Source organism: Ictidomys tridecemlineatus, chromosome 14 (genome assembly GCF_052094955.1).
Source record: "Ictidomys tridecemlineatus isolate mIctTri1 chromosome 14, mIctTri1.hap1, whole genome shotgun sequence".
In the NCBI taxonomy this organism is placed as follows: Eukaryota; Metazoa; Chordata; class Mammalia; order Rodentia; family Sciuridae; genus Ictidomys; species Ictidomys tridecemlineatus.
In genome coordinates, this window is record NC_135490.1 from 8,996,186 (window position 1) to 9,014,113 (window position 17,928).

The window sequence follows — 17,928 nt, forward strand, 5'->3', positions numbered from 1 at the left end:
AACTGCTCTTGGCTGGTTTTGGTTTGCTTTCAGCTCCTCTCTGCGGTCAGCCAACCCTCGTGGAACATGGTCTCCACTGTGACCCATGAGGGGCGGGGGCCCTTGACTCTGACCCCCGGATTCCACATCTAACTGGGAAAGTCATATCTAAAATATAGGGTTCAGTAAGGCAGAAGGAAAGTCCCAGCAGAGTCAGGAACAGGAACCCATTCAGGGGGAAGGTGGGAATCCAGGGGAGGGGTCCTGACTGAGGCGACACTATGGACAAAGGCAATCCAGGGCAGCTGCCCTGGTGATCAGGGCACCGTGGGCAGACAGTTGGCAGAGTGTTTCAACCAGGATGGGCGTCAGAACCATCTTTGGAACTCTAGGAGCAAACCTGAGTGAAAGAGGGAGACGTGGCCATCTGAGTCCTTCCGTGGACAGGCACAGGAATGTGAGAAGGGCATTTCCCAGGAAGGAAAGTGGAAAGGTACTTGAGGTGCTGTCCTACAGGGCCTGTGCCCAGGTGGTTCCCAACGTGTCACCCTCAGGCCACCTGCCACCCTGTCAGAAGTACAGTTCTCAGCCCCAGCCTCCACATGCTATCAGAAGCCCTGGAGCTGGAGTTGTGGACTTGCGTTTTAAAGATCCTCCAGGTGATTCTGATACCTTGAAGAAGCATGACCCCCATTCTACACTGGAGGACCTTATGGCACTGTGTGGTCAGTAAAGTGGCCATCGCTGCCTCCTGCTCCCCTGGGTCATCACATATGCTTTCTTGGGACATTCTCCATCTGAGTGGCCTCATCCCAGGGCCAGGGCTCCCCTGTGCCTGCATTCCCCTCAGCAGCTGATGAGACTTTGTGCATCTTGTTTGAATCTGAATCCCTCGGATATCCTTTGTTCCCACAGGGACTGGAAACCATCTCCACATTTGTACTTTTTTCTTAGGTATTTTCCCTAAAACTGCCTCAGATCTGGATGAACGTTCCCTGAGTGCAAGTTGTGAATCTCTACATTTGCTGGATTAGGAGGCAAAGGGCACAAAGCAAGGCCCCTGCCTTCCCACCGCTCCATTTAGCAAGGCGTGTACTTGTGAAAAATAATTTTTATCTCAAGAAAACATGTGCCAGGCACAACTGGATGCAGCAGCCAAGTGCTCGGGGAGGGGGCAGGGCAGGCAGGATGCCAGCCTCTGTCCTTGCCCAAGCCCTCAGCCTCTCCCAGAGCCTTGTCCTGGACATCCTCTGGCTTCAGCATTCCTATGCAATTGCCCTTCCAACTCTCAGGCAAAAACACATGCCTGGCCACCCCCTTGCTTTCCAGGTAGGTGTGCTCTTTGTGGGTTCCCCATCCTGTGGAGTAAGCACGTCTCACCCTCCGTGCCTCCTGCTGGAGGCAGGCCTCATCTTGCTCACCTGGCCAAGCCTGCTGTTCTCTCCATACCCCTACTGCAAACACGAGTACAGGGGAAGAAAGCAGAAAGTGGGCTCTTCCTTGGGACCAGCCCTGATCACCAGCCTCTCTGGCAGCAGGCAGCAGGCAGCAGGCACTGTGGACCTGACCATGTCCCTGGAGGGCTTGCACTTCCTGTGGCTGTGCACAGGCCGGGCCCTGCCTGCTGCCCTTGGCCACACCCCAGAATGCCTGTTTGCAGATCTCCCACCCAGAGCTTCTCTGTGCTTGGCACAAGCACTCCTCTGGCCTGGGGCCAGAGTCCTCCTCTCCAAAACAAAACACTGACTCTCCTCTGCATGAAAACTCGTACAGCTTCATATCCTATCCTACACATCCCACAGCTCCCTGATGCTGGAGAATAATGTTAATGGCAAGCCACCATGATAGAAGGCCTGTCTGCATCCCACCAGTATTATTCCCACCATGGTCCTGCTAGATCCAGCCCCCTGGGCTGTTCACAGCGTCCCCAGTAGGACGTGTGCTTTCATTCTAGAAAGCACCTCACCACCTTCTTCTTTCCAGGTCACTTCTATCACCTCTTCACAACCTTTCCTCATCTGTGATGCCTTTTGAGCCTTGCCTTGGGGACACTGGTAGCTCTGGCCTGGTGGCTCCATGGCATTTGCACCGCTGTCTGGCAGCACAATTGGTTTTCACATGACTGTGTGCATGGCTATTTCATCTTGAGGGGAATTTCCTGCTCCCCTCTGCATCCCCAGTGTTCAGCATAGCTCCTGATCTGTAGTAAATACAGTCATCCTTGGTGTCCACAGGACACTGATCCTGAGACACCCCCCCCCTGCCACCGTTGATAACAACCCCATGGATGCACAAGTCCTTGCCGTATATAAAATGGCACAGTATTTCCATATTTGCATACCTGTATAGATCCTCCTGTACATTCAGCTCATCTGCATATTACTTATAATACCTAATACAGTGTTTGTGCTACGTAAATAGTCCTTACACCACATTGTTAAAATAGTACTGACAAGAAAACAAATGTGCACACCTTCTGTACAGATGTGAACATCGTAGGCCCCGTTACATCCACTGTTGGATGAACTGGAAGATGTGGAACCCACCTAAACAGAGGGCTGACTGGTATGCGGTGGTCTCCAGACACACTGCTTCAAAGCCACCAGCTCCACACCCCTGAAAAAGGAAGCATGACTTTGGGGAAGAATAAGGGCTTTTTCCTTGCAGATGTTCAAAACCCAGGGAAACATTCACCTGGAGGACAGGCGGACACTCTGACATAGCATGGAAGGACTAGCTGTCACTCCACTGGAACACACTCACTTCTACCTAGAAGTGGACTAAAGTCCTGCGGAAAGGGTCTGGGTGCTCATCTGATCCACGCACATCTGAAGCCCTAGTTCCAAGCCCCTGCACCCCACTGGAACAGGAAGGGGTCCCGGCCATGTCCAGCTGCCCTTTGCAGTTGCTCCCCCACCGCGGCTCCCAGCACCAACTTCACAGGAACCTGCCCTTCAAGCTGCTTCGTCAAGCTTTCTCCAGAGAGCCATATTGTCGTCCCTTCTTCTCCCTCAGGGTCTGAGCCGTTAAAAGTCATCTCTGGAGAGTGGGACTATGTCTGCCACGTCTTCATGTCTGGCCACAGCTCCCTTCTTATCTTTTGCCTGATATTCTTCCTCTTTGCTTGGCTCACTCTCACCCCAGACTTCAAGTTCCCTTTGCCAGCTCCCATATGTCTTCTCGGGAGGACCAAGGGGAAGAACGGGAAGGGAGTCTCTCTGTGGAAACTGGTGGTGAATCATGGTGAGTTTGGTCTCTGAGATGACCAGACTGTCCCATGCCGAGGCGGGAGAAGGAAAGGGGCCTGGGGAAAGAGCAGGGACTCAGAAGTCCTCGACAGGACCTGAATAAGACAAACCCAACATCCTTGTGTGAATCACCGACACCAAGGTCCTCTCCAGTGACAAAGAATCTGAAGCTACATCACTTGATCACAGAGTTTTGACCACATCCAGAAACCGGGAAGCCTCAGGTTCCCCCATTTTAAAGGAACATAGTCAAGATATATGAGGCAACAGAAAATGCATCTTACTTCTAAACTGTAACCACAAATCTATTTTTAAAACTCTTATATACAGTTCTATGAAATGTAAGTTAAAGGCTAAGGCCAGTTTTCTAAGTGGATATTAGAAAACCTTTTTTTAGCATCTTTTATAACTTTATTTTATTTATTTATTTTTTTATGTGGTGCCGAGGATTGAACCTAGTGCCTCACCTGTGCTGGGCAAGCGCTCTACCACTGAGCTACAGCCCCAGCCCCCAGGAAATCTTGACTAAAGAGGGAAAGACTGCCGTGGCTGTTCCACTCACTGGTTTACTGGCTTGCATCCCTTTTCTTGTTCATTCATTCATTGGTCTGCTTGTCCATCATCCATCTGTCTGTCATCCATCCATCCACCATCCATTCATCCACCCACCCACTATCCCTCCATCCACCCACATCCACATTCTTCTATCCAACCCCCATTTGTGTTTCAATGTCACATATGGTAAAATATAAGATAAACCTCTCCTTCCCTAACTGTCTGTCAGAAATGAGGAATTCTATAGTCAATCCTTACAGATCTTTCATATTATGGGTTGCTTTCTCAACTGCTTTATCTTAAACAAAAATAGACTGGGGAAAAGTATTAGCCTGGAACCACTTCAGTAGTTTTGTTAGTTTGGGGTGCTTACAAAGGTCATTTGATAGAATGGTTTGTCTTTTTTTAAGCAGGTCGGGTACTACTATGATATAGATTCAGTGACTTTTATCAAAACCAATGCTAAATGTCATGAACAAACCTATAGAAGGGCATTTTGTAAAAGCAATGAACTAAGTGGTTAGATTATGGGCATCAAAAATAACCTCTTTTTTGGGGGGGGCACTTGGGATAAAAATAAAAACTTTCTAAAAAATTGTAATAGACATCTCTCCAAAGAAGACATACAAACACATGAAAAGAGGCTCAATATCATTAGTGATCAGGGAAACACAAGTGAAAATCATAATAGGATACACTTCATCCCCACTAAGATCCCTCTTTGACTAAAATCAAAATCACAGACAACAAAAAGCATCAGCAGAAACGTGGAGAAATTGGACCCACGATGCACTGCTGGTGGAGAGAGAAGATAATGCAAATGCTGTGGAAAATAGTTAGGTCATTACTCAACATGATAAGCACAGAGTTATTATGTTACCCAGCAACTCCACCCCTATGTATATAACTAAGAGAAATGAAAACAAAAAACCTTGCACATGATTGTTCATAGACCTATTATTTATAATGGTTAAAAAGAGGAAATAACACAAAGGTTCATCAGTGAATGAAAAGGTAAATTAAATGTGGCATATCCATACAATGAAATATTATTCATCAATGAAAAAGAGTGACATGATACATAAAAGAAGCCATTCACAAAAGGTCATTTACATGGAATGACCAGAAAAGGTTTTTCCATAAAAATAGAAAGTAGATTAGTGTTGCCAGCAGCTGGAGAGATTGACTGCTAATGGGACAGAGTTTCTTTTGGAATGATGAAACATTTTGCAATTAGTAATGGTGATGATTGCACAATCTGAAAAACCAATGAATTGTGCATTTTTAAAGGGTAAATTTTATGGAATGTGAATTATTTCTCAAAAAGGCTGTTATTAAAAAATAAACACCTTCTGGATTAATAAGAAACAGCCAGTTCTCCCTAGACTATGGGAATGGAGGTATGTGCAAACCAAGAGCTGATATAGGAGGACTCTAGTGTTGAGATGGATGCTGGCATCACAGATGGGCAAACTGCTCAAAGCCATCCATTTCAGGGAGCATTGGGGAATGCAGTATTTTTAAGATGATGTATTATTTTATATAGTGTGTGATTTAAAAGGTCCATCACTAAAATAATATATAAAATATTATCCTAAAAAGTTTACATATTCAAATTAATGTTTTTCTTTTTTAAAAAGCCCTCCTTATTAGGAGAACACTCAGGTGCATGCTGTATACATTGAATGACGCCCATGTGTCTGGCACCAGGCTACATCCTGGGGCGGCGATCATGGCCATCAGAACAGTGTGGTTCTGTCGTCCACTGGGCTTTCAGCCTGGAATTAAAGAGCAGCCCAAGTTTATGGCCATGGGTATGAATGGTCTGTAATGCTGATAACATCTTATAAGAGGCCTTCCTAATCTTTAATAAAGATCACACGCTCCTTGGAGAGTCAGATGAAAGCTATGAACTTTTGCATTTGCCCAGAGGTAAAAAGTATTTACTTTCAGAGGTTCATGTATACAGTCTCCCAACAATATATACAAACCCCCAATAATGGTGTACCCCTAATAAAATAAATGATCTCTTAACAATGCATACTGCACCCCAAACATTGCATACAACCTTCCAATGATGTACACTACTCCTAACAATGTATATAACCCCACTTCAACATTTATAGTCCCCCCATAATTAATGGAACCCCTAACAATGTATACACCCCCCCTCAACATAGACCTCATAAGATGACCCCAGGGGCCACTATGGAGAGGAGCTGGGGCATCTCCTCTCCCCACTTCAGCTCTGGATGGGTCTATTCTCACCTGGGTTATATACTGGGATTCCACCTACGATCTGCTGTGAAGAAAGCTTTCCTCTTGTTAAAAAGTCCCCAACCCCCCTATCATGTACACAAATGAGAATCCTAAGGCTCACTCAGGCTTTCTCAGGTGACCCGTCCAGGAGCTTGTGGTAGGATGGCCAGGAAGCAGCCATTTACCCAGAGATCTCTGACCCATGTCCCCAGGGGTCCTGGGTGAGAACCCAGTGGGGGTGGGGATTGAGTGTTCAGCACATGGGCGAAGGAGAGTCAGGAAAAGATGGAGGCAGAGGGCCCAGCGGTCACACTGGGGACAATGGAAGCCTCCTCTGTAGATAAGGAAGTTAATGTACATGGAGTGTTTTCACCTCTTGGGAATGAAGGAGCTGAGGGCTCAGAGTCCAGGGACCATGGCAAGTCTGTGCACACTGCTAGGTCAAAGTCCAAGTCACTAAAACCTTGTTTCCCTATCCCCAGGAGTCTCTCTCCTGTTTTCCCACTGCAATTTCACCCTCAGTTGGGGTGAATTTCACTCCCACCCGCTTCCTGTCTCCTGTCATTCACCAGGGCCCAGAAGGGCTCGAAACCAGAGGACAAAAGAGAAGAGAGAGCAGGACCTCACAGATGGGGAGACTTGGGGGCAGACCCATGACTCCTCTCTGGGCTACTGAAGTCTCCGCCTTCAGGAGGGGTTAGGAGGGCATCCTGTCCCTGGGGCGAGAACTCAAGAGGCTTGGGATACGGTCCCTGCCGTGTGGATGTCGCAACTGGCTGTTGTGACGCGCAGTGCAGGGAATGCGGAAGAGGCTGAGGGTGTCTGTGCAGGTGAGCAGGCGTGAGTGTGCAGCGGGGGCGGGGTCCTACTTCTGGGCCCAGGGAAATGGAATCGCCTAGCCCGGCAATTTGAGGACAGAAGGAAGGAGAAAAACATGAAAAGTGTTTCCCTGTCTTGGGGGAATTTAGCAGCCGGCTGAGTTGATATATATGTTGGGAGTTCAGGGGACACAGAGAAGCCTGGAGGCTGCAGTGGAGCTCGGGTTTGAACGCATGGGCCTGCCACGGAGTCCTGAGGGATGAGTATGCAGGACTGGGGGCTGGGGCACACAGACAGGGCTGGTGCTCCAGGCAGGACCCAGGACTCTGCAGAGGTTTGATGGTCACCAGTGAGCACAGCAGGCTGGCTGGGGTGAAGGGCTTCCTTTGGAAAGTATGGGGACACTGGGTTAGAAGGGGATATTAAAGTTAGGGTAAGTTTAAGGGAATCTAGATCTGACTAGGGGCACTGGGGAACTTTCGAGGGATCCGAAGAGAAGCCCTTAGGAACTATTTAGTAACATGAGGTAATAAGGCCTGGGCTTGAGTAAGGAAGGAAGGAATGAGAGGCATGAAGAAAGAATCTGTGGGACTTAGTGATGGGGAAGATATGAGCAGAGAAGAGCAAAGGCAGAAAGGTAGGGAGAGACAGCCATGGTTTCCGACCCAGCCTGTGGGAGAACAAGCACGCAGAGGGAAAGGCAGATTGCAGGAGGAGGACATGCTCTGGGGAGAAAGACAAGTCTCATTTCCAAGCTGCAGCATTTAAGATGAGCTTCTCAAGTGAGGCCAAGGAGGGCCTGGGGGAGGCGGAACCTGGGAGTCATCAGCACCCAGCGCCTCCAAGGTGAGGTTCCGCAAAGGGACTTAGGTGTGAATCGAGAACATGGAAGAAAGAGAGAATTCAGGAGAACTGGGAGATTACCTATAGAGCCTACACCGCTTGATGTTCCCACGAGCCTATAGTTTTCTAATTCGTCAAAGAACCAACTTCGGCTCTGAGAAAGTAGAAGCTTCCAGTTGATACACAGAAACCATCCAGACCCCACGATCAACCCAAGCCACACAACATATTCACTCTCAGGACCTGAGCCACTGCGAAGTCCCTTATCCAGCAAGCGCAAGCTCCCGACTCTCCAATCCACTCCACACCACTTCCTGAATCTGACCGAGGCCCCTCTACCCAAGGCAACAGCTCCAACAGCTCTCCACCGCTTTCCCGATAAAATCCCATGCTGTCCCACACTCCTCCACCTCCAGATCCAGCCACCTCACTTCCACCCTCATTTTCTGTTGTCATTTGCCACCCTGGGCTCCGCCCCAAATGAGTCACTGAGACCAGGCCTTTCCACCTCTGCTTTTATTTACACTCTTCTTTGACCACATCACCCTCCCAAGTTCCCACGGCTGAATCCTACCTGTCCTTTCAGAGCTTTCCCAAATGCCACCCCCCTGAGGCTCTGTCACATTTCTTAACCAGTCTTCCTGTCGTCTAATTTCATAGCACCCTGTGCCCCTGTAATGCCACTGCAAATTCACATATTGCCAGTTATTCACCTCCACACGCTGCTTCCCATGCCAGACTGTAAACCTGCGAGGACAGACAGACTCCTTCAAATTGGGATGAAAAGATGGAACTCTGAGAGTGCAGGGAAGGGACACTCAATGAAGGGCTAGAATGAGTTTCCAGGAGGAGAGGACAGTTCAGAGCAGTTCCATTACCTGGAAAAATCAGTCAAGACTCAGGCCCGCACATCATTCTGTCCCCAAACTCTTTCAATTCCCTGAACCAACTCCCATGAGTTTTTTTGGAGCATCATCACACAAGTAGTATATTTCTTTTAAGGACCCCATAAAAGAGGTGGGACAAAGTCTTCATTTTCAAACATGAAAGGGAGGCTTAGAAGAGTAGAGACACTCAAGGTCACACAGCTAGCAGGCAGAAGAAGCCAGTGCCCAGGCTGTGAGCAGGACCCTCCTTCCACTTCCCAAGAAAGCCCCGCCTGTGGCTGCAGTGGAATATGGGGCTCAGGAATGGGAATTGTGGTGAGTCCCTTGCAAAGACCTCAACTGACAGCTCTGTACATCAGCGCCAACCACCTGTGCCACAGCAAGGGGACAGACCGGATGCTGCCAAGAGTGCAGCAGAATCAGCTCTCGTGGAACCCATAAGAAGCAGGCACTTGGGGTGGTGGGTGGTGAGGCCCCATGGAAAGATTCTAGAGCTACACACTCCTGCAGAACAAAGAGGAGCCTTGGGTGCCTGAGGAAGTGGTCAGGAGAACAAAGCACACTAACTAGAAACCAGGACAAGGCATGCTACCTCCTCAAGGGGCCAGGACTGCAGCCTGGCCTTTCCCACACAGCTGGGACAGGAACCCCTGAAGATCAAAACCACCCTGGGTGCAATTCCCAGAGGGGCTGAGAGGAGCCTCCTGAACCCTGTGGGCACCAGAGGGACTGCCCTAGCTGGGGAAGTCTCAGAGTGTCAGGTGGAAGACCCTCCGCAAGAGAAAGAGCGTGGAAAATGGAGAGCCCTAAGCCTGGGTGGGAGGGCTGGCCCACTGTGGAGGGAGACCTGTCCTGTGGTCAGTGAGTGATCTTCTTGTTGCCAGATTCTAGGGGTAGGGACTCAGAACATTAAAGAAAGAGATTACTGGAGAGGGGGGAAATGTTAGTGACCCTAGCCAAGATGCAAAAGGGGAACCCTCTTCCTTCCATGGATGTTGGTGGCTGTGGATCTTGGCTCCAATCCCACCCTTAACATGGGTAAAAGAGAAGAGCTGGACAAGACCCCAAAACCTAGAGCAGTGCCCATCCCTGCAGCCCACCTGGAGAGTCTCTTAAAAATAAAACCATGCCGTTTTCTTCATCTGCCCATTGCATCTAGGTAAAAAGTGCATCAGAATATGCAGCCTGGAGTCTGCTCTCTTAATCAAACTGTCATCGTGAGTAATAATTATACCTTGGGAAACAGCAGAGTGACTCAAAAAGCTGTCCCCTCCCCCAACCCACCCCCTCACACAGCTCAGAGCTTTGCACACAGTATGAAGAGGCCCAGAAAGGACAGGCACCATTTTCTCCTGTCAGCTCTCTGAGTACTTTCAATGATCACTGGGGCTCCAGTTCCCGATGGGCATCGCTGGACAGTGCTTTGCTGGCTAAAGAGTCAATTAGGCCTGTCTATTCCCAAGGTGCAGTGGACTGGGAGGGGGACGGGCAGGAGTAAATACTGTTAAGTGCCTGATGTGTGCCCATGAGGCAGCTCCCAGGGAAGATGTCTTTGCCTCCAAGAAGGTGGCCCATAGCCTTAGGAACTAAATAACTAACTAAATAAATAAAGTGCTTCCCACAAGCTCAGATACAGCTACAAGCCAAAACAGAACAGCTAACACTCATGGGCACCCACCATGTGCCTGTTACTGGACTGAATGTTTCATGTGCAGCTGAGGATATTAAATTGTGAATAGGCCCTCTGGGTGTCAAAATGTTGAAATAATAGTCTGTACTCATTGGTACATGTCACAGCCCCCTGAAGACCTGCCTCTTCCACCCCCATAGTCCCCCTGATCTGGCACTATTGGGGTGATCCTGAAACAGCGGAGTGCCTGAGCCATCTGCTTAGGGTCATGCTAGTGTCATCTCTGGTGTGTGCCCCCAGTGTATACTATCTCACCCCAGCCTTTCCAAAGCCCCATAAGATAGGGATATCTTACAGATGAGGAAACTACAGCTAAATGACCTGCCCAGGGTCATACAGAGAGTCCCAGGGCTGGGCTTGGAATCCAGGCGTGCTGATTCCTAGCCTGGGCTGTTGACCACTGGCCTGCTTAGGAGGGAAGCACACATGAGGCTTGTAGAGACTGTGCCCCTGCTCTCGCTCCTGTGCCCTGCAACTGGTCCATTCTACGAGGAATGGTCATGAAGCCAGACTGCTCAGGACCATACCCTCAAACAAAGGACTTCTGCTCCCGTGCTTCTCTGCTCCCATCTCCCCTGTGTAACCACCATTCACCCAGGGGCCAGGCCCACATAGGGAAAACTAGATCTGAGAGACCCCACACCGGGTCCATGGGAGGACCACCATACCCCCTCCCCTAGCCTTATCAGCATCTTTAGGGATGTGGAAATACTGTTATCAGGGACAGGGGCATAAGCTGCAGGGGAAGAGTTAGGACAACACAGGGAGAGTCTCTCAAGGGAGGATGGTGATGCCAGGAGAGTCGCACACAAGAGCTTGTTCCCCAAAGATCTCTGAGGTGGACACAACTAAGTCCAGGATGAGACAGGCTGGTCCTGGGTAGAGGAGGAACAATACCTTCAGAAGTCCTGTGTGACACCTGCCCTGTGCCCCCATCCACACTCGCTACATGCCTAATGCCACGTCCTTTAGAAATTTTCAAGGTTTCTAGGCTGCCTTCAATGAGTGCTTGCATAAAACCAGTGACGCGTACTTTACTCAGCATCACTTACCATAACCTTGACCATGCCAGTATGAATGACACACCTCATTTGAATGTTTTGCCAATGGGGCACCTCTAACTATCTCATGGCACAGAGTCTTTCTGAACACTCCTGGAAAATGCTGCCCTAAAAGACTAGGGACAAAAATACTTATTGCTGGGCAGGGGGATGGGGAGATTTACCACTGGAAAGAGGGACACTTTATAACCCAGCAGTTCCCACAAGGTAGACACACTTTCCATTTCCTCTTTCTCTTAACAGACTCTAAGTCCCTCCAGGATCCATTTCAGGAAACCCTTAATTTGTCCTTACAAATGGTCTTATTAAAGTCAAAGCCTGGTTTACAAGGCACCCTTCCTCCCTCCATCCCGGAGCTCCACTTTTCTAATAAGGAGCTCATTATAAAACTACGAATAATCAAAGCCTCATTTTATGAAGAATTTGTCAGCATCAGGCATTGTTAGGCGTCTGATGTGGATTCTCCTTTAATTCATTCACAGTTCCCTTCAGCTAATTGGGCTTTGAGTCATTCCCACTTGGCCTACCTGCCACCCTCCAAGGACAAGCCTGGGTATCTCCTCTTCTTGAAACAGGCCATGTAGATGGGTATGGTAGCCCTGAGAAAATAACACCAGCCCCCTCCCTGCCCAGGGACTATCCCCCCAATCAGGATAGTCTGAGGGCTTCATGGATGCTCCAAGTACTCTGTGGGTGCTGTTTTGGTCACCCTCTGTGAATGTGTCATAAAAATTAGTATGGACCACTTTTTCCATAATGCACTATCACCCATCCTCCCCATAAGCAGGAGCTGAGGCTCAGAGAAGTTAACTGGTTTCCATGAATTTGAATCCAGCCCTAGAGGGCTCTGAAGCCCAGTTTCTTTCTGAGGCACCACCCTCCTCCAGCTCTATAGACAAATGAGCTGACCAAGGAATGGATTTTCTTCCCTACCATCATCATCATTATCATCAGAGGTCACTCAGTGATGGAACTCCAAAATGGAATCCGGGAGAATTTGGTTACAAGATAAGTGTATCCTGAGACGGTCTCAGGGCAGCAAGGCAGTTCCCAGTTTTGACTTCCCAGAAGAACTCCAACTTAGAGAAAGGTTGCCAGACAGATACGGGACACCCAGTTAGATATGAATTGCAACTAAATGGTGAATAAGCATAAGTATGGGTGTAAGTATGTCCCAAATAGTTGAATTGACATACTGAAAACAAATATTCAAATATGCTTATTTGAAATTAAATTCTGAGTGTCCCATGTTTTTATTTGCTAAATCTGGCACCTTCATCCCAGAATTGAAGGCATGCTGGGAAGTCTCATGCTGGGCTCCAGGTCCCAAGCTTTGCTCCAACAAGAGTTGCCATGGCAGCCTGAGCATGCCTTCAGAGGCTCTGGGGAGCTGTCTCAATTTACCTCACAGTTTCCCCTCGCCCCTGCGCTCTCTAGGCTCCCAACTAACCAAGCTACTTTCAGTTCCACCATTTGTCAAGCTGCTTCTAACTTGCTGCTTTTGGCCTCTGGTATTTGCACTTCCCTCCTCTGTGCTGTCTTCTTCCCCCTCTTCCTCTTTCCTGGCAAATTCCTATGGATCCTTCAGTCCTGACTTAGCGCCACTTGTGCCAGGAACCCTTCCTGGCCATCCCTGACTGGCTCTGCTCTCCCACCCAAGCACTGGATTGACTGCACTCTGTCTCTTCCCATGGCATGCCCTGCTCTTCCCCACTCTGTCCTGGCAAGCAAGGGACATGTCAGACTCACCTTGCCTTCCTGCACCTAGCCTCAGTACCTGGTTGCAGGTGAGAAGCCAGTAAGAGAATGAATGAATGCAGACTGTCCTGCCAAAGTTGGGTCTTCTGAGTGACTGCTTCCTTTCTCTCTTCTGTCCTGAGTCACTTTTTCATTGCTGCATCCTGCTCTCCCCTGCCCTCCTACCCCCAGCAGTGCTTAGGTCTGCAACAGCCCTTCAGGTGAGCAGAGAACAGCTAGGACATGGAGGAAACTCCTGGCACCCCTTACCCTGTTCATGCCCTCATTAGGCCAGCCTAGCTGCAGGTCTGCCTAAACCTCTCTGCCTCTGTTTTCCAAGTCCTGCTGGCTAAGGCCACCCCTAGGTCCCAACTTGGTTCCTTAAATGATCTCAGTTGGAGCTTGCCCCTTGGGAGTGGGGACATTCTGGTGTCATATGGCCCAGGGTTAGGGCAGGTGGCAGCGTTTGGTGGGTTTCAGAACATCACCCATATGCTCCATATTCACCCACCCAAAGCTTTGCCCACGCACAGCCTGACAGCAGGAGCAAGCAGCCCAGAGCTTAACCCTTGAGGGGTATTTGGAAGACAGCTTCAGAAAGAACCAAGCACACACACCCGGAGTTGGGAGTTAGGCTTGAGTCCCCCTTGCAGTGCCCAGCCTGCTTCCAGTCAGAGCTCTGGGTTCAGAAAACTGGGAGGGAGACAAGAAATACCTGGAAGAGTGGAGTGGGATGGGGTGGGTGAAGAATGTGACCCCAGGGGGTGCTGAAGGGCCGGGAGAATGGAGCAGGGCGGGGCAAGGGCCGAGGTCCGAGGCCGGAGCTTAAGTTGGATTCCCAAGCCCCCAACTGGCTCTCGGCTCTGACTCTGACCTTTAGAGGCACAAGCTTTCCGTTCCTTCGTGCCGGTGGCCCCAGCTCCCCTGCCTATGTCAAGAGCACAGAACGGGGAAACACCTTTGAGACTCAAATTAACTCCAAAAATAGAACCCCTGGCCCCCAGCGGAAGGCCAGAGAGCTCGGGGCGTGCACCGCACCGCGACTCCCACTTTCTGGGTCAGTCGCGCGTCTTCCTGGAACCCCTAGTTCCTGGTACCAGGTACCCCGATGCCGGAACTGCCGCCCGCTCTAGCCCCTTCCACCCGGTCAAGCCTCCGAGTCTCCAGCCGGCGCTGAGCCGCGAATCGCGAGAGGAAGCTCACCGAGAGCGAGGCGCGGACTCCGGAGACCGCTTCTCGGGCGCGGCCAGGTGAGTCGGGGGCTGCGCAGGTTCAGGTGAGTCGGGGTCTGCGACAGGTACGGCGCGGTGGCTCCGGAGGCTGTGGCTGAGTAAGAGGGCTGACAGGTTGGTGTTTTCCCCCTCCGCCTCCCAGTCGTTAACCACACCCCTGCTGCTCTCCTCCCCACTTCCTTAAAGGGTGGGGTGTGCAGTCTGTGCCTGCTCCAGCCTCTTACCATAAACTCTGAAATAGACGCTGCCGCCAATTCCCCGAGCTGCCGGGCTGACCTGGGGCCATCTCTGCCGTCCCCCTGACCCAAATGGGCTCCTCAAGAGCCCCCGGTTCCTACCGCCTCTCCCTCCTCCTCCCACTCCTCCGGTGGCCTTTTGGAGGCCACACTTCTTTGGCTGGCTTTGCAGTAGAAGAGGGTTACCTGTCACGCTCTCAGCACCCAGTCTCTGCATCCACACTAGGCTCAGCCCCTTGCAGGAAGGAAAGATCAGGTGAATACCCAGGGCGCTGTCAAAACTGGTTCAGTTCCTACCTAAATACTAAGGACCAAGTGCCTGAGCTGAGACTAGCAGGCTCAGAGGCCAGAGGGGGAAGTGTCAGAGGAGCCAGACAGTTTTCTCCTGGGGTCTCTCCCCATGCCAGTTCACTTGGATAACTAAAAAAAGGGTATGGTCACCTGGTTACTCAGGACAGAGGGATTTGAAGCAGGGACTCAAGGGCAACTTGCAACACTTCTTTCATCCCTCTGGAAAGATCCCAGACTTTCTCCAGAGTGGGAGGAGGTGAACTGGACTCTGCAGAAGGTCAAAATGCAGGCATGCACTCATTGTCACCCACAGTTTCAGAGTTCTTCTTCAGAGTCCCTTCCCCATGACTCCATAAGTTGTGTCATGCTGCTCAGCCACCTGTGACAGCCAGGCATATATGGCTACTTCAAAGACATTTCCTCCCTGAACTAAGTAGATCAGACATCCCAGGAGGAATGGCTTTTGGCAAACATGTCCGGGATGTGACCACTGTGCTAAGGAAGCACTCATGCCACATGATTGCCTTGAATTCTCCCCATTTTCTGAGACTAAAAGGCAGACTTGATTGTTAACAAAACCAGAAAGTCAACATTTTTTTTCAAAGCCTATCAATGGACAACCAGTGGCTTTTCCCTGGATGCTACTCTGCATCAACTGGATATCGGGTGCCTGAACAATGTGCCCCATGGTGGCACTCAAAACCCATTATATGCAGCTGCTGGATTCCTCTCCTTAGTCATTATGCTCACAGATTTGTCACACTCTGTGCAATCACTTGCAGTCTTAAAGATAAAGCTATGGCTGCCAGTGGTCAAAAGCTTGTCAGGTCAAAGACTTTGACTAGGACTTGGAGAGACAAGGCAGGTGGATAGGGCAAGCTGAAAGTAGGAAGGAAGGTGCTGGGACGTTGAGGTGGTAACTGACAACACGGCCTGGAGACTCCAGAGGGCATCAGGAGGTAGATGGCCCTCCCATCCTAGCATACAAGGCTGAAGGCTGAAGGCCAGGTGCTAAGAAAGTTAGATCCCTGAGTGAGGCTCTGAGAGTCTGCGGGAGGGTAGATGGTGCAGTGGGAATAAGACCAAAGCCAATGGGACCACTTCATGAAGAGGTGCGTTTGTGTGTGCTGCCCCTATGTGGCCATGGGGGTTAACTACAACTTCATCTCTACTGGACCTAATTCAGGGAGATTTCAGATTGCTTTCAGCAGTTGTTCAATTCTTCAGAACTTCTTTGTAGCTCCAAACCTAGCTCCAAGAAGCATAGGAGTATAGGGTTTTTTAAAATATAGAGACCTTGAGAAACTCCCAAGGTGACCAGTTCTTCCTTCAGGTCTCCTTAGGTTCTTCCTGTGTAGCCAAAAGATTCAAAGGTGACAGGTCACACATTTCCACCTGTCCCCTATCCTTTAAACAACCTGTCAGGAACTCTATGATTTTATATTGGTGCTCTAAAATACACTACCACGGCTCCTTGTAGATGTGATAATGACCGACATCATGGAGAAGCAACATTTCTCCTTCTATCTACTCTGCTGCCAATGTGGGAGGCCCTGGTGGGGATGGTGCCTGCGTCACTAGGCAGAGAAAGTGTCAGGAAAAGGATTCCGAGCAAACATTCCTTAGCCACTGGGCTTTCCGTTTAGATGTCCCTCCCTCGCTACAGGCTCAGGTCTACAACCTGCATCAGACGCGCCCCAATAGCTTCCCCTGCAGTCCTATCCCTGAGTGTCTCCCAAGCACCCACTGTTAGAATCCGTGACTCCCTCGGAATCCCAAAGCCATGTAGTCTCCACATCGTGGGAATCTTTCCAAGCATCATTGTTTTTTAAATTTTTTTTTTCCTAATTCCGTCATCCCCACCCTGGCTCAGATCCTCTTTGTTGTCTGGACTTCTGTGAAAGGGCTCTTCTAACCTGCTCCCACCCCTGACCTGGGAGTCATCAAGACCAGAGGAGCCTGCACAGGTGACAAACTTTGGGGATGGCATTTGGAAACACAGGGATGATTGTTGAGGGCAAGAGTCAGAAGAACAGAGAGCTTGAGGCCAGTCAGGCTTTATCCAGGAGCAATTGTGCAGAGGCACAAGTTAAATGGGGCGCGCTGATGAGAATCAGAAAGAGGACACGGAGGTAGCACATGCTGGCAACTCTTGTGAAGAGCTTGGCTGTCATGGGGAAATTGGGGGAGGATTGAGAGAGGGCCGCTTTGTGATTGGTTTAAGGTAACAAAGGACCCACCAAGAGGGAAGAGGCTGCAACCTTGAGCAACTGAATCCAACTCTCTGAGCTTGTGCACATTGTGCCCCTTATCTGCACTTTCCAATAAAAGAAGCACGAGGAGGACATGATTAGATATTCTGAGAGACCATAACTTTCTCCTTCATAGCTTTTCTTATAGTGTTGTTATAATTGTTCTATTTTATTATTATTGTTAATCTCTCACCTAACTAATGTGTATATTAAAGTTTCTCACATATGTATCATGTATGTATGGATAGGAAGAAAGGTTATATAGGGTTTAGCACTATTTGTGATTTCAGGCATCCACTGGGGATCTTGGAACATGTCCTCCTTGGATAAGGGGGGCCTACTGTACTTACTAATCTAGAAGATGAGAAGAATAGTATTATCTGCTCTACTGTTATGGTTTGGATAGGAAGTGTCCCCCAAAGGCTCCTGTGTTGAAGGCTTGATCCCTAATGCAGCAACCTCCAGGGGTGGAAGTTTGGGGAAGTGATTGGCTCGTGAGGGCCTGGATCTCATCAATGCACCAATCCATGAAGGGATTCCTAGCTGAAGGGACTGCTGGGAGGTGATGGAAACTGTAAAAAGTGGAACCTAAATGGAGGGAGTAGGTCCTTGGAGGAGGACCTTTGTCCCCAGTCGTCTCCTTCTCTCTTTCTGTGCTTCCCAGCTGCCAGGAGGTGAGCAGCTTTCCTCCAATAGAGCCTCCTGCCATGATGTTCTGCCTCACTTCAGGTCCAAAGTAATGGAGCCAGCTGACCACGGACTGAAGCCTCTGAAACCATTAGCCCAAATAAACCTTTCCTCCTTGCTTTTCTCAGGCATTCTGTCACAGTGATGGGAAG

At 49.7% G+C, this 17,928-nt stretch overlaps 1 protein-coding gene across 5 annotated transcripts in view; it reads right to left on the reverse strand.

Annotated features, from left to right (window-relative positions):
- Positions 1–17,928, reverse strand: part of Ptk2b (protein tyrosine kinase 2 beta) — a 127,490-nt gene that overhangs the window by 94,079 nt on the left and 15,483 nt on the right. For 4 of the 5 annotated variants that reach the window (XM_078030854.1, XM_078030850.1, XM_078030852.1 and 1 more), the window contains exon 1: positions 14,282–14,477. The exons of the other annotated variant lie outside the window; for it this stretch is intronic. The gene's annotated coding sequence lies outside the window, so the exon portion shown is untranslated. Of the gene's footprint in view, positions 1–14,281; positions 14,478–17,928 lie in introns of those variants that run through there. 5 annotated transcript variants of the gene reach the window in all.